Source organism: Ailuropoda melanoleuca, chromosome 16 (genome assembly GCF_002007445.2).
Source record: "Ailuropoda melanoleuca isolate Jingjing chromosome 16, ASM200744v2, whole genome shotgun sequence".
Lineage (NCBI taxonomy): Eukaryota > Metazoa > Chordata > Mammalia > Carnivora > Ursidae > Ailuropoda > Ailuropoda melanoleuca.
The window spans coordinates 159920-180680 of NC_048233.1; the positions used below are offsets into that span (position 1 = coordinate 159920).

The 20761-nt window shown below is 43.1% G+C and overlaps 1 protein-coding gene across 13 annotated transcripts in view; it reads left to right on the forward strand.

Annotated features, from left to right (window-relative positions):
* The window catches only part of MICAL3 (microtubule associated monooxygenase, calponin and LIM domain containing 3), a 276533-nt gene that overhangs the window by 59895 nt on the left and 195877 nt on the right, over positions 1-20761 (forward strand). For 12 of the 13 annotated variants that reach the window (XM_034646042.1, XM_034646043.1, XM_034646044.1 and 9 more), the window contains exon 1: positions 12856-12962. The exons of the other annotated variant lie outside the window; for it this stretch is intronic. The gene's annotated coding sequence lies outside the window, so the exon portion shown is untranslated. Of the gene's footprint in view, positions 1-12855; positions 12963-20761 lie in introns of those variants that run through there. 13 annotated transcript variants of the gene reach the window in all.

Consider the following 20761-nt stretch of genomic DNA (forward strand, 5'->3'; position numbering starts at 1 on the left):
TTACTCACCATGGGCCTCCGCCAAGCTTTCCCCAGCGTTCACTTGGCAAGTCAGGCCATAGAGGCATGCTTCACCTTGCCTGCTCTTAGCTCTCTCAGCTGAACTGGAGCTGCTTTTGACCAATTCCACATGAAGGATGACTCCCAGTGGCTTCTGCTACCTCAAACCCAAAGGCCCTCTCCTAACAGGCCACCTCAGAGCTGATCCACCTCACAGGGCAGGCCAGGCCCACCCTGTGAAGGCTCCCAGTCCACTGGATGGTTACACTAGGAAGAGCAAAAGCATGTCTCATCTCTCACTGCCCCTTCCTACCTTGACCACCAATATCTAGTCTCTGAAAAGAGGCAATTTACTTCACAGGCCACTGGAAGAAAATGTCCAATTGACCTGGCTTATTTCATGTATATCCATTCATCTTCAGGTGTAATCCAAGCTCAGAGTGGGAATACTTAACAGGATTGTGATGCATTAATAAAATCCTATTTTATACTTTTTCAGGCTCATCAGTGGGTCATGAAATGAGTTTGATGGGTCATGACCTACATTTTAAGAAGAAAACTAAATATTAGAATAGAAAATATCAGAGTGGGTCCTCTGCAGTGAGAGGAAGCTTTGTTTCTTAAAACTTTTGTTTCAGTTTTATCTCTATGTATATTTATGTACAGAGTCATGATGCAAAACATATTTCTTACTGTGGGTCACAATCAAGAAAGTTTTAAACTCTTTGCCTTACTAACAGACACATGAAAAAATGTTCAAAATCATTAGCAATCAGGGAAATTCAAATCAAACCCACACGGAGATACCACCTTACGCCAGTTAGAATGGCAAAAATTGACAAGGCAAGAAACAACAATTCTTGGAGAGGCTGTGGAGAAAGGGGATCCCTCCTTCATTGTTGGTGGGAATGCAAGTTGCTACAGCCACTCTGGAAAGCAGTGTGGCGGTCCCTTAAAAAGTTAAAAATTGAGCTACCCTATGATCCAGCCATCGCACTACTAGGTATTTACCCCAAAGATACAGACGTAGTGAAGAGAAGGGCCATATGCACCCCAATGTTCATAGCAGCATTGTCCACAATAGCTAAATCGTGGAAGGAGCCGAGATGCCCTTCAACAGATGACTGGATTAAGAAGCTGTGGTCCATATATACAATGGAATATTACTCAGCTATCAGAAAGAACGAATTCTCAACATTTGCTGCAACATGGACGGCACTGGAGGAGATAATGCTAAGTGAAATAAGTCAAGCAGAGAAAGACAATTATCATATGATTTCTCTCATCTATGGAACATAAGAACTAGGATGATCGGTAGGGGAAGAAAGGGATAAAGAAAGGGGGGCAATCAGAAGGGGTAGTGAAGCATGGGAGACTATGGACTATGAGAAACAAACTGAAGACTTCAGAGGGGTGGGGGTGGGGGAATGGGATAGACTGGTGATGGGTAGTAAGGAGGGCACGTATTGCATGGTGCACTGGGTGTTATACGCAACTAATGAAGCATCGAACTTTGCATTGGAATCCGGGGATGTACTGTATGGTGACTAACATAATATAATAAAAAAAATAATAAAATAGAAGTTCATGTCTTTTAAACAAAGAATTCATTTCAGAAAAGGGGAGAGATGGGGTGTTGAAAAGGGAGAAGTAGAGAGAGTTAAGCATTGACTTGGGCTTTTTGAAGGCTTATTTCTAAAAGACCTTTTTATCCCAGGTGTGTCGATACAAGAAAGTGAGTGAAAGTCACAACTTCTGTTCCTTCTATGCTGTACTGCTCTTTTGAGATTGAGCAAAACCTTTAATAAAGTATTTTGAATACTACAAAACAAACTCTTCGGAATTAAAAAAAAAACACATTAGAATTCCACGTATAGCTATATATTGTGTGATTCTGTTTACATTCTGGAAAAGACAAAAAAAAGGGGTTAGCAATTGCTAGGCGCTGGAGGTGTGGGTGCAAGTTGACTACGAAGGGGAGCAAGGAGAGTTTGGGGATAATAGAGCTATCTTATAAGGGCATATATTTGTTAAAAGCCAGAACTATACACTAAAAAGGGTAAATTTTTAATATGTCAGTTATATCTCCATAAAGATGACTGGGAGAAAAAACTCTATGGATAAATTCAGGGTCCGTAAAAAGATATTCACTCACCTGAGGAAGTAAATGAGCAAACAAACACATAGATATGTGTTTATTTTGACAGCAATCAAAAGCCAAATTACAACACTGTGATACTGTTTTACTTTTTGCTAACGATTAACAGATTTTTAAACATTGGGGCACCTGGGTGGCTCAGTTGGTTAAACGTCTGCGTTCAGCTCAGGTCATGATCCTAGAGTCCCGGAATTTTTCTGCTCAGCTGGGCGTCTGCTTCTCTGGCTCCCTCTGCTCCTTCTCCCCACTCATGTCCCCCACCCCCTCTCAAATAAATAAATAAATAAATAAAATAAATAAATAAATAATCTTTTTAAACAATAACATAATGCTGTTGAGGGGGCAATAAGATTGCCTTGCTTATTGAGGGTTGCAATGTAAATTGGTAAAATTTGGGGAGAATGCAAGATGATAGTATATAGGAAAAGTTCTAAAAGTACTGTATCCTGAAATATTTCTCAACACAGTATTTTAATAAAGATTTTAAAAATTCCAAATGTGTGAAAGATATCCTCTAGTGTGTTACCTATAATAGAAAAAAATAGAAATAGCTGAAATGTCAAGCATTGGAGGAATAGTGAAAAAATTAGTGGTACATCAACACAATGGACTATTTTGCATTCGTAACAAATCCTTAAATCCAGAGATAAGAAGAAAGAAACATGGAAAAGATTTATAATTATATGGAAAAAATTATAAAATAGCAAGCATACCATGTTTGTAACTTTAAATAATCTGTGTGTACCTGGAAGACAGAAATCCTCACGTGCAAGTTGCTGTGCTAGAGTGATGTATTATAGATGATTTTTAATTTTTAAACATTCACTTGCTGTTATATATTGCCATTTCAATAATAAAGAACTCTCAAAACCTTCAAGATTGAAAGAAATGAAGGCGGAGAAGAAAAGAAATCCCAGAAATTATCATATTAAAATGTAGAATGTTGTTTTCCTGGCCCTAGATACCAGAGAAATCATGAGAGTCACAATTAATGTTGAATAAGTTCAAGCTGTATGGATTTTCGTTCATTCTTGTTACGAGCTAATGTCAATTTTGGTAAATTCCTTGCTTATGGCAAGCAGTTTGTAAATATCCGTTAACTGAATGACTAATTAGGTCTTTTAGTTGTGTTTTTCACAATCTCAATCCTAGAAAAACCTGAATTTATCTCTGAAGAAGCATCAGAAATCTTAGTACAAATAACATTTTCTCCTTACCTGTATATCGTAAGAGGACTTTAATTTTTCCAGCATAGAGAACACATCTTTGGGACTTTTCCCCCCATTAAAATAATTATAAGATCACTTTAAGGAGTGTCTGGTGGCTCAGTTGGTAGAGCATGCAAGTCTTGATGTGGGGTTGTGAGTTTGAGCCCCATGTTGGGTGTAGAGATTACTTAAAAAAATTAAAAAGAATTATAAGTTAATTTTAAGTAGGACACAGCTCTGAACAGAAAGACAAGATGTGGCATGGACAGAGATCTGGAGAAATTTTCTTAGAAATATGCCTAATGTAGATGTTTAAATGATGGAGCTCTTTTATTTGAAGAAGGAAGGAGAGTGGGGGCAAAAAGAAAACCAACAACTTAGAAAATCTGCTCTTTTGGGGCACCTGGGTGGCTCAGTCAGTCAAGCATCTGCCTTTGGCTCAGGTGGTGATCCCAGGGTCCTGGGATTGAGTCCTGCAACAGGCTCCCTGCTCCACGGGGAATCTGCTCTTCCCTCTGCCCCCCTCCCCCTGCTCATGCTTTCACTCTCTCTCTCTCAAATAAATAAATAAAATCTTAAAAAAAAAAAAAAAAAAAAAAGAAAGAAAGAAAGAAAGAAAGAAAGAAAGAAAGAGAAAGAAAGAAAGAAAGAAAGAAAACCTGCTCTTTCTCTTCCAAGCTCTAGCATTTTCAGACCAAATGGCCTTAGTATATCATTTCTGCATCCCCACCTTAACCTTTGGTTTGCTGTGTAACCTGAAGATAGACATTTAGTGTCTTTGTGCCTCATTTCCATCATCCTTAAGAGGAAGAAAATTTTTGTCTCTTTCTTTTCCCAAGGCAGGTTGGGTGGACGATTTAGATTGTATGCATGTTTATGTACCCCCTCTGCTCTTTTTCCTAAGGGTGTCTGCATTTTCTGATAGGCCTTCCACAGAAAGGACATCAGGACACAGGTGGAGGATAGAGATATGAGGGAAACCACCATAAACAAAACTCGTGTGTGTGTGTGTGTGTGTGTGTGTGTGTGTGTGTGAGAGAGAGAGAGAGAGAGAGAGAGAGTGTGTGAGTGTGTGTGAAAGAGAGAGAAGGAGGAAGGGAGAGAGAGACTACTTGAGTCAAGTCAGAAGCAACAATCTTTGGACTAAGAAAAGAATCAATTTGTTGAATTAACTCTACAGAGATAATAATTTTCATTTTTAGGGAAAGAACGTTAATATGTATTAAACACATACTCCAGGCCACTGCTTTCATGTACATTATTTCCATCAGCCCTCAAGAACTCTGTGAAATGAGCATTATTTTTCCCATCTTTCTAATTTAGAGGGAATTATTGCAATTCAGAGACATTAATGTAACCAGAGTTTTATGCAGAAAAGTGGGGATTTGAGCTCATTTTGCTCTCATGACAAAACCTACACTCTTACGCCACCATGTCACACAGACTTGGATTAAGATTCTGACTGTGGGTGGCACTCATTAGCTGTGTGACCTTGGGCAAGTTTTTTTAACATCTCTGAAGTTCAATTACCTCATATTAAAATAGGGATAATAATGACACAAAATGAGGTTCTTAAGAAGGTTAGCTCATACCTTTGGGGTCTTTTGTTGTTGCAAACCACAGAGATAGGCTTTAGAGCTAACTTTGGGGAGAGGTGGAAGAAATTTTTTGGAAGAAGATGAATTAGTTAACATAATTGAAGGGAAAGTATATTACCAGATCGTGCAAAGAATGAGGACCAGGGCTGCTAAGGGGATCTAGAGAGTAGAGAGATAACCAGTTTCCTTCTTCAGGATATTCATAATGGAATGTATCAGCTTAGCTTATTTTCAGTTCTTGTGTCTTTCTGCTTAACACTGAAATTCTAGGAAGAGAAGTCAGCCTGGCCTTGGCTGGGCCACGTGCTGTCTACGCCACAGGTGGAGAGCAAGATGCCTTGGCTGACGTGCCCACAGGCCTGCATGCAGCAGGGAAAGGTAGACCCCCCAGAAGATGCAGGTGCTATCCCCCTGTGAGAGGGCCCGGGTGCTGAGTAGGGACAAGTCGGTGACACCCACCACAGAACTGATGCAGCAAGCGTCCCAGGACCCAGCACAAAGGCACAGCTCTGTGAATGCTTGCTGCTGGTGTGCTCACATCAGTTTCTGTAAGACAGCAGTTCCAGGTGTAATCCTACCTCAGTGTTCTCTGTATGTGTGCTATGTTATGATACACGTACAAGATGCTATTTGACCAGTACCCTGGGATGAACTGACAAGGTACTCCTGCAGGAGGAGGCTCTGGGCAGCCCTGAGAGCAGAGGGCATCACTAAGTGGCACCCATTAGTGACATACCAGTAGCAAAGCTTAAGCTTATATAATAGAGCTTTCAGATTACCTGCCATTACCTAGTCTCAACTCAGCTTGCACCCCCTTCCCTTCCCAGTAGGCAGGCAGGAGGTGAAGTCATCTGTCCCCACTACTTCCTTAGGGCTTTCCATGTCAGGAATCCAAGATTTGCAGAAAATGAAAGTAACTTCTCTTCTAGATAAGGTAAAATAGATAAACTATTTTAGAGATTTTTATTTTGGTGAAGCCAATGATTTTGCTGTGATACACTCTCTGAGGGGCCGCTCTGAGGCATGCTGCAGCTCTTGTTGATGCAAATAGGCTGGGTTTCCAAGTGGGAGGAAACGCTGGCAGTACTAAAGACCTGTGATCATGGCCAGAGGACTCAAAGATCGTGTAAAGTCAAAAACATGTGGATGCTCTTCTCTTTCCTTTTTCTCTTTTTTTTGGGGGGGGTGAGGGGAGGGGATGCTGTTGTCCTTAAATTGTTTTTGTTTTTTCTCATTACAAAAGTACATTACATAGTCTACTCTTTCCCAAAATGAAAAACCACAAATAAGCAAAAAGACGAGAAGGTCATACCCTACCCATCCCTCTCTTCACCTAGATGTTAACATGTTAATATTCATCCTTTCAAATTCCCTTTCTTTTTAACCCTCCAATCTATTCCCCCCCCCACTCCCACCCCAGGGCAGTGAGGTGCTTCTGAAAAGCTCTGGCAAAGGCTGGAGGGGGGGGCGGCAGTGTCTCTGCTTCTTCTCAGCATGTAGGCGCTGGCAAAAGGGGAAAAGGAGCCTTGCCTCTTGGAATGCCATTTTCTATCCCTCTATTTTGAGAGACCATTCACATAACCCCTCCTCCATAAGACTTTCTCTGATCTCTTAGATGGAAACCTTCTCAGTATCACAAGATAGCACTTTCCACCTAGACCTTTTTCTATGTCTCACTTTTCCTGCTCTGTTCTCAGCAACTTGGGGTCAGATCCTATTGTCTACTTGATCCCAGAATGCTGTTAGCACCAACAGGTACCTTGCCCATAACAGGCATCCATGATAAATGAATGAAAAAGAATCAGAGGCTTAAATCATACAGAACTTCCATGATCTCAAGTGGGAGCAAAGAGGATTTGGGATCCTGTATATGCCTTCAGTAGGCCCTGGACAAAGGAAGGTTTGTCATCTTTCCTTCTCTGTAAAAGGCTGATCCATTTGGATGTGTTCTCTTAAACCTATAAATACCACTTTGTATATGCAGCTTCAAGTTCATTGGTCCCACCCTGAGGCTTTCTCAGGGCATCTTCTATCATTATTCTACTTCCTAAACATGCAGTGTCGTATGGTATCTCCCCTCTTCTCTCTTTTCTCAATTCCTTTTTCTCTATTCTTTTCTTTTTCACAAATTGAAAACACAGCCGTGTAAAATAAGTCATATTCAAATATAGCCCAGTCGGACTAAACTTGACCTATGCCCCATAGAACATTGAAACTGATGCTTTTATTTTTAAGAACAACGTGATCAGTAGAGGAAGGTAGAATTGTAAAGGAAGCTTCTTTCCCTCCTCACTACAAAAGGAACCAATCACAAGGGTGAATTTGTTTTAGTTCTGTAGATGTGTAACATTTAGTCCTGTCTGATAATGGGCACAGAGACGAAGGCCTGTGTTAAAAAAAAAAAAAAAAAAAAAAAGCCTATATATATCTGTATATATTTTATTTTTTGGTAAATTTTTCTTAGATGTGGCTGCATATGAAGAAATAAGTCCAGAAAAATCCTGTTAGCAATATTTGCTGTGTTTCTAGAGACTTTCAAGAAACTGATTGAGAATTAGACAGGTTTAATTAGTTAAAAGATTTCTTTTTTAACCTCACTATGAAATGTTAGCGTAGGGATAAACCCCAGAACCGGCGATGTCTTCCATCTCTGGGACATCCCTAGTCCATGATTCCCTTAGCTTTTCTCCAGAAGACTGGGTTGTTTCAAACCAGTCTTTGGTATAGAAGAGGAGAGAGCAAGAACTTCAAACTTTTCATGTCCTCATGTCTTCATAGGTCCATATGACAATGCATGTAGCCCAGGAATCAAAATTGTACCAAACCATCCTCTTCCTCTTGACTCTTTTACCCTATAAATAGAGAAGAGAGGATTCTGAGCCTGTCCAAGGCATCCTAGGAGGCTCTAGGCTACACATGGCTTGGGATTTCCCTGGAGGTACCTTAAAGGGAAACACCTCCAGGAGTCACGATGAACTGAACTACTAGTAGTAATGGGTGTGATATTTGGAATGCTTGGACTGAGTTCCTTTTGGACCAAATAATCCATCCACGGCCAGTGTTTCAGTTAGTATTTTTTGCTTTGCCATTGACAGAAAGCTGACAAAATCTGATTTAAGTTAAAAAATGGGGAATTATTTACTGTTTCATATTAACTCATGGTTTCCCAGGAGACTTGATTCAGGGCTCACAGATGTGACCAGATCCAGCTTTGCCTCTCTCCATTTCTCAACTCCACTCCTTCAGTTTTGCTCCTCTCACAGGCAAAGTCTACCTCATGGCCCCAGATGGCTGCCAGCAGCTTCCAGAGCTATCTGCATCCAACTTCAAGTCCAGAGAAGGGTTGTGATCAATTCCAGCCAAACCACACTGAGAATGGGGGAGGGGTAAATTCTTCCATGGGAATTTAGGTTGTTGATGGCTGGAGAAAAGGACTTAATGTAGATGCAACCACAAAACAAAGATAAAGCCAAGGGACAAGAAAGCTAAGCAGGAGCTGAGAGTCATGTTGAGTGGATTGGCGAGCCACTCAATATTGGAGTCTGGGCTGCCAGCTTGGCCCATCTTGGATTTGTCCCCATCACAGAACTGGGTATTGTTGAAGAAATGCAAACTGATTTTAATATTACCAGTACTAATTGGTGACTGATATCCTTTTAAAGCTGAAAAAATTTCTATGCATGGATTTGTTACCCATTTCAAAGTTATAATGTCTAGATACATGTGTTGTTTTGAGCTATCTGTTCCACTACCTTTTTTATTGATTCAGGTAAAATGACACTGAGTTTGTCTGGGCACTGATCATTTAGCAGATGCTACTCTGATTTTTCTATCGTTTTTCAGGGATTTGGGAGAAGGGTGGTTAAATGGAGTAAAAGGGAAACACTCATTTTGCTGTTTAATTTCAGGGCACTTGGAAGGTAAAATACATATTTACCACTTTGATAGGTAAAAATACACTATAATAATTAAAACAACGAGGTGTTTTTCATCCGTCAAATTGACAAGGATTACAAAAGAAGAGAAATGCTCAGTATTGGTGAGGGTTCAGAGAAGTAGCCCCTTCTTAGCTTGCTTGTGGGAAAGTAACTGGTGTAAACCTCTGAAAGACAACTTGCCAATATATATGAAACATTTAAAAATGTGCATGAGCTTTGGCCAAGGAATTGTATTTCTAGAAATACTGAGAAATAATCATAAGCATATATAAACATTTATATATATGGGTGATCCTTGAAGTTACATATAATAATGGAAAATTGGAAATAATGACTAAAAAGAAAATCTTAAACGTAAATAACTTAAAGTATACCCACTTAAAGTGCAGCTACTTAAAGTCATGTATTAGAATAATATTTATTGGCATGGGAAAATTCCTAGTCTATTGTTACGGAGACAGTAGATTGCAGAGCAGTTTGATCAAATTTTGTTTAAAAGATGCCTGGGTGGCTCAGTTGGTTAATTGCCTACTTTCAGCTCAGGTCATGATCTCAGGGTCTTAGGATTAAGTCCCACATTGGGCTTCCTGCTCAGCAGGGGGTCTGGTTCTCCCTCTGACCCTCATCTCACTTGTGCTCTCTCTCTCTCTCTCTCAACTAAATAAAATCTTAAAAAAACAGTAAAAGATACACACACAAAAGACATACACACATACACAAAGAAAATACAGGAAAAATAATGAAAATAGTAACAGTGATATGCTGTTAAGAGTAATGAGTAATTTTAATTTTTTGTACTTTAATGTATTAAAATTTTTTAAACAACGAACATGTATTACTTTTGAAATCAGAAAAAATTTTTCTTAAAAGTAAGGCAGAATACACCATAATTCTTTTAATGGCCAAATTATGGATTGGTATTATTCCCCCTGTTGTTTGTACATGTCCAGTTATTTCTGGGTGCCCTCCATTTTCCCACCTTCCTCCCCAATACATATGCCCATCTACCCCACACTACCCTCTCCCAGAAGTGAGCCCAGTGCTCTTCCTCCTACTTTAAAGGATGGGCTTTCCGACACGAGCTTGCAATTAGACTGGGGATGGAATCCTGTCACAACTTTTTGAGGAGTTCGGGCTGATCCATTCCTCACCAAGTGGGTCTCCACTCAATACGTACAGGCTTCACGTGTGATCCATCAGGATAACCCCATGCAGTCTGACAGTCCTTTGCTGGTAGTAGGTGCCCACTAAATGTTAGAGTGCATAAATAAAACACTTAGATAAACAGAGGCATTTTCGAGCTCTCTGGGGATAAGAAAAGACAGGAGAGCAGTGGGAGTGAAAATTAACGGGACTGACTAGTTCTGGGCCAGGCAAAGAGCGAGTCAGAAGTATTGGCTTCAGAATTACCATGCTTAGTCTTCTTAATCAACATTAAAAGTTTACTGGCTCCCACATCATTTTGCCAGCCTGTCCACCCCTGTGAGGATTTCTGCAGTTTAAAAAGACTGAGATCATTAGCCCAGCTTCTATTTTCAGGGCTATGTTACAAGGGTCCGCGGAGCAGGGTACTTGACTAAATAGCAACTAGGAAACTTCCCTGAATCTGAGTGGCAGAAATCCCTTCCTCATGGGCATGGGTCTGATTCTGTCTCCAGGTACTTTAGGCAGTTGGGGGGGGCAGTTTTTGTTGTCTTCTGCTATTGAATTTGCCAGGTGTGTCGAAGGCATAATCTCAGAGACAGAATATGAACAACAAGCTGGTAGAAAGAAATGCGTAGTGCTTCTCCCTCTTTGTAGAAGCCCCCCCTTGATTTGTTTTCTGACCACTGTCAGCACTGGTGCCATTCTCCCTGGATTCCATGGTGGGGGTTTTGCTGTTTTTTGTTCCCGTGTTGCTTATAATCATTCTCCACTGGTTATATGTGAAAAGACTGTGTTCACTCAGGGAGCAGGGATTTCAGTGGGAAAAAGGGACAACTTGGAAAACCAGACTTCATTATTTACCAGCCTTGTTACCATAGCTAAACTGGTCAGCCTTTCTGAGCTGAGCTTTCTTCCTCACTGCAGACAAACTGCTCCTAACCTTCCTGACATGGTTATTTTGAGGCTGAAATGATATTATAGGTATAGATATGTAAAAAATGATATAAGTGTATGACATTATCTTTTGTGTGGAATGATGTAGATTCTTAAGAAATAGGAGACAGTATTGCACTATGGGGTTGTGAAGGCAGAAACCACAGTTAGACCTCGACTGTGTGTACTTGGACAAATCAGCTTCTCTAAGACTCACTTTCTCTCCATGAAACAGGAATAATAACAGCACTTCATAGAGTTCATGTGATGGTGTAATAATGATACATGCAGAGCACTTCCCAACACTACTTAGCACATAGTAAGCATTTAATGAATGTAAGCAGCTGCTGCTGTAGCTATATTAATAAAAATTGCATATTGCGGCAGAAACTCGGGGTTATGGTGGCACTGAGTAGAAATGGGAGCTCTATGAGCTAGCAGCTTCTGTTAATCAACCTGGGAAGACTTCAGGGAGAAACCGGACTTTCTAGAACTCACTGAATAATAGTTGGAAGATGAGTTGAGGGTATGTGTATGGAGAGTGGAGCTATTAGAAAAGTATCCCAAACATCTCATATAATTTGGAAGAAGGTTGAGTGGATGTAGGGAGAACAGATGACGGAAGGTTGAAAAGTTCTGAAAAATCAAGGTGGAGTTGGTCTGAAGTTTGGTGGCCAAAAGGTAGGCCGAGCTGCCTGTATAAAGCTCTAAAATAGAGCAGACTAGCCCCCAAGGGATGCTTTCAAAGTCTTGAATTGGACATGTAGTGTGACTAAAAGCATAATTGGCCATGAATAGTTGAATGGTATGCCAGACACTTCAGACAGCACTTCAGCAGCTCTAATGAGGACTGCCTAGCGAGCTTTGCTGCGAAAGGCAGGGATTCTGGATGGTTCAACAGGTGTAGTAATTATGAATTGAAATTTTGATATTGTGGAGGAAGAGAGAAGGAAGAAGAAAAGGTGACTCTTGGAAGAGTAGAAATTATGAGATATTTGTGGGGGGGAGTAGAGAGTTGGGGTGCTCTCCACACGTAGGAAGAATGCTTTGCTTTAAGAGAGAAGGGACAAGGAATATTGAATTTGTCTTTACAAAAGATGGGGTTTATAATGTCTGTATAAAGGATTTGGTGTCAGAAAGTCTAACTTTCAACCAACGTTCTTTAAGATAGGGGAGCATGCCGGAAATTGAAGAATATATGTAAATATTGCTAAGTCCACGCGAAGGATTATAGCATCACAGAATAGGAAAAGGACCAATATTGTCATTGGATTAGATGAGGAAACTGAGGCTGAGAGATGTAGAGTAACCCACCGAAAGTCACGCACAGATAATCCGGTTAAATTCTCTCTATATTTTGTTTTAGCTCTAACCCAAAAATATGAGGAGCCCCTAATCTCTTTGTTTCCCGTCTGGATAAAATCAGGAAGAAAATTCTGGTTTTGTTTTGCGGCTGCTTCTGAGGGCAACAAACCAGTTCCCTTTAAACGCATCCTCTCTTCTCCCCATCTGGCAGGTTTGATATGCCCACCGTGTTTTTCCATTGGCCATTTTGTGTGGTTCCTTGCGCCCTTCCAAGATCCCCAACCAATCAACTCCTCCCTTTCTCACTTGGCCGGCTTTGAGGAATGTACCATATGGACCATGCGGGGGGGTAAAGAGGAGGAAGGGAGTGGCGACAGTCCATTTCTTTACCTTTGCATATAATCTTGAGATTCTGGCAAAGTCTGAGCCTACAGGTAGCAACGGCAACCCTGAGGGCGGGAACCGCTTGCCAGTTTCAGAGGCGCACCTAGATCTGTCGCCCCTGAGGCTGGGGTCCTATGGTCAAGGCTGAAGGGCCGCAGCCCCCGCCCTCCCATGTGCCCGCCCCGCCGGCGGTCGCGCCGCTGGCGGCGGGGCTGCGGGCCCGGAGCGGGTCTCAGCGGCCCGGGCCGGCCAGGGGACGCCGGCGCCGGGGGACACACCAGCATGAGGCGGAGGTGAGGACAGGGCTTCGGGACCTGACCAGCCCCAACCGTTCCATGGGGGCCGCATCCGACCCGCGCCCTGAGCGCAGGGTTTTCGGGGCCCCCAGAGGGCGGCTGTAGGGCCGGCGACCGCCGCGACCGGACCTGTAGCTGAAGACCTCCCCCCTGGGCAGCCTGGAGGGCTCGGGACCCGCCGTGGGCGCTTGGCGCCTCCTTCTGGCGGCCCCTTCGAGCCCTTTCCCTAGCGGGGCGGCAGAGCCGACGAGGAAGCCCCTCCTCGCGCTTCCCCCGCCCTCCCGGCCCCTGACCTTGACCTCCAGGAGTTGGATGTTCGGTCAGGTGCGCCCCGCGTGCCCCGGAGTTCCAGGGGAGGCTGGCACTGGGGGAAGCCAGGGGAGCGGGGCGGGGGGGAGGCTTCCAGCGTCTTGTGGGAGTGGGAGGGAGAGTGGCTGGGACTGAGTGTTCTGGAGAAGCTTTGGGGGCGAGGGCGAAGATCTCTTAACTAGCGTCCGGAGGGTTAGGGATGGGGTGCGTCCTGCCCTGCCGCCTCAGCCCAGCCCCGGGCCATTGGCCTTCCAGTCGAGCTGGAGTATGGGGCTCCTCTGTTGCACCGTGGCCAGGCGAGCGCCGGCCTCCAGGGGGTGGGTCCTTGTCTTGATACCCTGGATTTGGAGTCTAGCAGGGGCTGAGGGTGGGTTGCTGGGTCGTTCTGGGCAGGTGGCCACGAGAACCATGAAGTGCTTTTTCCTTTTATTTTCTTAGGGTAGTGGTGGACTGGGTGAGATGATGGCAGCCACATACGTCACTTATCTATGAGCCATCCCCCCTTTGCCTAACTGCCTTACAAGGTGATAGTGTTATTGGAGGTCTGTGTGGTACACTGTAAATTCCTAGTTTAAAAACCACTTTGAGGAGCCCTTACACACATCAGAGGCTCGCCTTGTGTTAGCAGAAAGCCAGACGTAGTGATAGCCTTTGCAGGTCCTGGCTTTGCAGGTTCTGGCATGGATGGTAAACTAGTCATCACAATTGTTTGTTGGGCCCCTCAGGCAAGGCCTCTACCTCCTCCCATAGGGGGCATGGATTAGCCCTCTGTCTTGGCTGGTTTTTCTCCAGAGGTTTAATTCAGGGAAAGTGTTTCCAAGAATGCAGATCACAGTTCCGTTCTTTTAATGCTGCTGTTTAACACAGACATTAATTAAGGTTAACTTGAGGTGCGTTGATGCAGGGTATTGTGAAAAGTGTCTTTTTAAAATAAGGCTTATTACTTTTTTCTTTTTTAGTGGGTTGTAGGTGAAGAGAATGGCATTTAAACATGAGAACATCGGTGTGTATTTGGTCCCATCTGACAGTTTGCTATGTAGACAATCATTTAGGATGATGGCTTGTACCCCAAGGATGAGAATGAGTTGGGTTTTATAGTGAGAAAATATCTTATTTTGCGTTGTTGCTGCCAGCAGGAAGGCTTTGCCCTCTCATTACCTGGCCACACAGATGCCAATTCAGTATTGTGGTTGCTTTCTCCTGTGGGCACATCTGTAAAAAGCCTTTAAGAGGATATTATAAATTCTGTATTTGATTGTGAAATGTACTCTCAGGTGAGAAATTTGAGATTGTTTCAGCCCTAAGTGAATTCTTATTGTGTTCCATTGAACTTATTTGATAGTATATTAAATAACTTTGGTTAATTCCAGAATTATAGGAAAAACATGGTGTGGATATTCCTCTTGCAAATAATCTTGAGGAATGTGGACCTGGTTCCTGTCCAGTTTTACAAATAAGGAACTAGGGTTTGCTGAGACCCTAGGTTGAAGGAGTGAGAGCAGGGTTGGCACTCAAACCTGAGCTGTCAGGTTTCGAAGTGTGTGCTCTTAACTCCCAAGCTTTAGTGGTGACTAAAGAGCAGATGTCAGTCCCTAACTCCTGGCTGGTGCCTCACTGGGGCCTGATGAGCTGTGATTGTACTGAGGCTTTATTTTTCATTGATGTAAAGTTTTCGCACCCTGGACTTTTTCTCGAGCCAGAAGCATTCTTCTAGCCAGGTGGAGAGTCATTACTTTAGAAAAAAATAATCAGAGCTGAAAAAGCATCTATATTTGGAGAGTATGAAGTATTTAATAAGACCAGAAGGTGAGAATACGGACAGAGAGAAGCAAGGTGGTTTGTGGACAGGAAATTTGTGATTTTCTAACTCAGGGGATATCTTTAGTACCCAGGCTTTTTAAACTTACCACGTTGTGGCTTGAAATTGTAAACCTGGAGGCATGGCGGCACTGGGCTAAAATCTGTGTAATAAGGTTCTCAGTTTCTCCTTTAGATGGCAAAGTTGAAATTCTGATTCCTTGTCAGTCTTTAGCTTCTACAAATAATGCAGTAAGTTTTGGGAATGATGGGGATATTGTTTGGAAATTTACCTAAACTCTCTGTGGACTTCCCCTTCTTCCATGCTTCCCTCCCCCATCTTCGGCTCCACTTTTCAGAATTCAGCTCTGATCCTGTAGAGTTGGGTGGAATGGTGGAGGGTGTCAGGCTCTGTGATGCTTGGGATATACCAGTGGGTAGAACATCCCTACCCCTGTGGGCTCAGCTGTACATGGCTGCTGTTTTCATGGTTTGGCCTTTAGCTATCTTTGGGTATGAAGGCTTGTAGTCCTCAAGAAACTGGGGAGGGAGTACAGGGAAACTATCACCCCAAACCCTGCAATTCATTGACTTGTTGTCATTATGGAGTCAGAATTCCACAGAGGAAACTGCCACAATTTACAAAAAAATAAAAGTGGGTCATATGGGTGGCTCAGCCGTTGAGCGTCTGCCTTCCTGCCTTCAGCTCAGGTCATTGGGATCTAGCCCCTGCTCGGCAGTAAGCCTGCTTCTCCCTCTCACACTCCCCTTGCTTGTGTACCCTCTCTCGCTGTCTCTGTCGAATAAATAAATAAAATCTTAAAAAAATAAAAGTGGTGATAATCAAATTACGGAAGGGAGGAGAAGTAGGACTGTTGATTTGTACCTGGGTGACAGGTAGAAGAAGAAGGGCAGGAGCTTCTGCTAAGTATTAAGTTCTGTAGTAAGAACAACTGCGTCTCCCTGCATCCTTCTTGCAGGGCCTGCTCAGCGTCTATCCCAGGAAGAGAGAAGTGAGCACGTCTTGGTGTGTGAATGGAAGCCAGGAAAGGAGTCTTTCTTCATTAGATAGGTCTACAGAGGTCTGTTTAATTGTATATCTAATGAAAGATCTGGTTTGGTTAACTCTGGAAGGAGAGAGACAGCAGGTGGTTAACTAGTAGCTTTTATTGACTTCTTTACTATTTTAAATAATAACTAAAAGGCAAAGCGAAGCTTTGTGTGGTCCCAGCCTTGTCCTTTCTTCTGCCCTGCTTCTTTTCTGTTATTGATTTAAGTAAAGTATGGAGGAAGCTTGAGTTTGGGGAGGTCTCCCCTATGTCAGTGTTGGAGCTTGAGAAGAAAAGAGGAGCAGAGTAATTATCCAAAAGGGTGATCAACGGTGGGCAATACTTCCAGCTCCTGTAGCCCCTCTGCGTTACCGCAATAAACCTTCAGTGCAGACTGCTCCCAGCCTACAAAACGCTGACTTGTGAAGGTCCCAGCTGCACTCTGCCCTGTCTTTTCCCCTCATTTCTCCCACCTCCTCCACCAAAGCTGCCTTTGATTGAGAATTGTTGGGTTTGTGAGTGGAAAAGGAAAAGAAGCGAGAAAAGTAGCAACATGATGATAATGACATTAGCACTGGTAGCAGCAGCAGGCACTTAGAGACAATTGACTGTGTACCAGACTCTGCGTGGATGAACTCACTCAGTCCTCACAACAGTCGTAGAGGGTAGGTGCTGTGAGGATCACTGCTTTCTACATGAGGAAGCCACTTCAGGCTTAGTAGGCATTTGGTTCCAGATTTGTGCTCTCATGGGCCAGTTAAGGGCAGCTGACTTGGGTAGACTTGCACCTAAAAGAGTTTCTCCATCCTGAAGGTCACCTTTCCTCTCTTACAACCTTCCCTCCATTTTCACATTTAACTCCCTCTTTATTTTTAAGTTATCATCTGAAATGCTACTGGAGAGATGCGTTTAGGTTAACTGGTATATTCTGTTAAAATTGGGGCAGAGTCAGAGAAGGTAGTTCTGAAGCATTTAGAGGGGCCTAGGTGGGCTTCCAAAAAGGGATACCTAGGACAGTGTAAAGAGTCTTCAGGGACCCAGGGGCTGGACCATGGGATCTAGAAGGAGTATTGATTATAGCACTGCTCCCAGAAAAGATGAAGAACCCTTTCCTTTCCCTCCTCTATCTTTTTGCTTGGCATGGGTTGCTGATTCCCAGGACCTAGAACTTGAGCAAGCCCTCTCATTGCTGTAGCTCAACGACTTTACGGATGATTTTAATTTCATTTTCTTACTTACTTAAATAAGCTAGTCTGGGGTCCTAACCATATTTGGAACAGAACCTTTTACCCAGTTTGGTCATAACTGGTCAGGGTCATTTCTTTCCCTGTGAAAAAGGAAAAGGGATGTATTGTGACTAGTGACAAGGACATGTGTCAGTTTGTTTCCAAACAGGTTTTTCTCAAAACCAGACTTGTAGAGGAAGGGGGAAAAAATTAACCTTCTGCTTTTGGCATTTTAAGCATCTTTAGACAAGTGAATTGTGTGGACAGTTATGTAGTAATAGCTGTCACTTACTGAGTGTTACTGTGGGCCAGATACCGTGCCAAATACTTTAGTATACACACATCATATCTCGTCTTCAGGTAGGTACTGTCACTCCTATTTTATCATAGGAAAACTCTTCCAGAGAGGGTAAGGTCCATAAGTTGCAGAGGCTGGATGACTCTAAATCACCTCGTTGTAAGGTGAAATGTTGAGGGAGCAAAAGGAAGAGAAAATGGGGGAAAAAAAGACAGTATTGGACAAGGCAAAGAAATTCATGAGACGGCAACATGAATCAGCCCCCAGGATTTACTGTACACCTCCCTGGGCTGGGTGGTGCACCAAGAAGCCCATGGACCTCAACACCCTCAGGGAGTCAGGGAAGGAAGAAATTTCATGACCTAAGAGTTTTAGGTTACACACTGGGACTTGGTTTTAGTGTGCATTTATTGAATAAGTGCTATATAATAAAGCAAGTGCCAGGTAGTAAAACAATGTCTACCTATAAGAAGTTACCATATTTCTAGGGCAGGCTGACACAAATCCAGAAAACCATAGTGTGCTATAATAAGTGACTTCACTGGCCAGGGAGCCCTGAACGTGGAGTAGTGAGATAATTTATACTTACTGCCAAAATATTTCTCCTTGATTCAGTTTTGTTCATTTCATGCACATAAGATTGAGAATTTCCGAAATTTATCCACCCCCGTGGCTGTCGTTTCTGGAATGTTTGTGTTTTAGCAAACAGAGGATCTCTTTGCAGCTCCTCTCTGAGGACCAGCCCTGCACCTTGGTAGCAGGAAAGGCTGGGGCCACCTCCCTTTCCTGCAGGCTGCCCTTAGACCCATCACTACTGCCCATCTGTTGGGTTTGGTGTGCTTGTCCTTGTGTAATCACTGCTTGCTTGGAGGTAGGTACAGGTGCTCCAAAAGACCAGTAGCCCTTGCTAGAGGAGTGTATTGCTGGGCTGTGCCCTTTCCAGGTGTTCTAGTAGGGGTGGGAGCATTTCTGGGCATGAAGACGCTTTACCAGGGCTTCGGGGATTAGATCAGACCATGTTACCACTGTGGCTCCTTTCTAACTCTAGGACCACATCACTGTGCCAACAGTGACCTGGGCACCCAGTGGTAGCCTTGTAGTGATTGGTATCTGCCAGCCCTCCTACGCCTCCATCTTCCTTATGTATCTCCTTGTCATGTGCTATATTTGAAAACTGATATATTGTGAAAAAGGGGTAATGGGGCTTGTTATTGCTTGATATGCTTAGTGAGATAGTTTTTGCTTACGTTTTAATCTTTTATAAGACCTTTGATCACTATGATCGGGTCCATTCAAGTAGAAATTACTTATGTCTCCTGGAAATTGAGTTGACTCAGTTTGGTAATAATACTTAGGATTCTTTTGCATGCTGCTAATGACAAGTTCTCTCTGTCCATGACCAGTGACTCTAGAGAAGTGTTCATCAGTTTAAAGGTATCCCTTGCGTTAAGCAAACTTGATGTATGGAAATTGTATTGACCTCCAAAATATAATAGGGTGTGTCTGTACTTCTTGGCTTTAAATTTAATTATTCACAGTAAAGGAATTCTGCAACAGAATTTTCTCTCTAGGAATTTAAAATTTTACTTTTTCTGTATACAACTTTTTCAGACAGTCTGATTTTCCACCATTGGTGAAAATGACTGCGTCACTTACCTGCGTGGACCCTCTCCATCCCCCAGTATGCGCGCAGCCTCAGAGCCACAGGAGTTACTGGGCTCTGCCTTTACAGGCTCCCAGGTCTATCATCCCGGCTTGTTGGTGCGACAGACAGAACCAGATGCTGTTATGGCCGTCAGGGCGCATCCTGGCAGCGTCTGGCTGGCCAGCTTCTGCTCATGCAGTATTCATTTGCCCACCAGGATTCATCTGGACCATCTCTGTGCTGCCTCACTTGGCTCCATGCACACTTTCCTTCATGCTTGTCTCCACAGTATTTCTGCAGGCTTTCATGAGGCCCAAATGCTTGGGCAAAGGCGACAGGCAAGAAAATGCAGGGTGAAGTGTTGATCATTCCCTACTAGGAGAGTAAAGCAGGCCAAGGGTTTTGCCTAAAAACCTTACTTATATTGAAGTATGGACAGGTGGGAAAGGAACTAATACATCAGGAGTCTACTTCATAAAAACACTTTATGGCATCATCTCCTTTGATCCTTAACAACAGTTAAGTATATGGTGCCCACTTAACAGGTTGAGAAACATGAGGCTCAGTGAGATGAGATGACTTGCCTGATATCTCTCAGCTGGTGAGTGATGGAGCTAAATTAGATTAAAAAGACCAAAATGTGGAGTGGTTATGAACAAGAACACTGGAGGGGCGCCTGGGTGGCTCAGATCATGATCCCAGAGTCCTGGGATCGAGCCCCACATTGGGCTTTCTGCACGGTGGGGAGCCTGCTTCTCTCTCTCCCTCTTCCTGCCGCTCTGCCTACTTGTGTTCTGTCTCTCTGTCAAATAAATACATCTTTAAAAAAAAAAAAGAATATGAACACTGGAACTAGACTGTTCTGCACCATTTACTAGGGTGCATGACTTTGGGTGTGTACTTTAACCTTGGCCCTCAGTTTCTTCATCTATGCAGTGGCACAACAATCCTATTCACTTTATTTGGTCGTAAGCACGTAGAATTCTGCCAGTTACCCATTGAGCACCCTACATGTTAGCTAATACTGTTAGTGACTGTTGCTTACGAAATTTGGAGCAAAATACTGAGACATTGGTTTTCTTCTCCTCCAGGGACAGAGCATGTGTGGGTTCATGCTTAATATAAAAGTACCCTCAAATGCCCCCTGCCCCTGCCCTCAACTTCTGCTCTCTACCTTATCACTCTCGGCCTTATCTGAGATTAGCTCTGTGTTCTTTTTCTTATTACCAACTATTAGTCTTCCTGGAATAATCTGTTTATTAATTTATCGTCTTTTGGTCTCTTCCTCCACATGTTGCAGTATACTGGGTATTAGGACAGGGCACAGGTTTATAGAAAAATATGACCTTACCCTGTTCTTGACGAATTCATCTGCTTCAGAAGATACAGTATAAATGTAAAAAAAAGTTTGGGCAAAGAGGAAAGAAGCAATGAAATACCCAAGTGGCACAGACAGGTGACTCCAGTTTTAA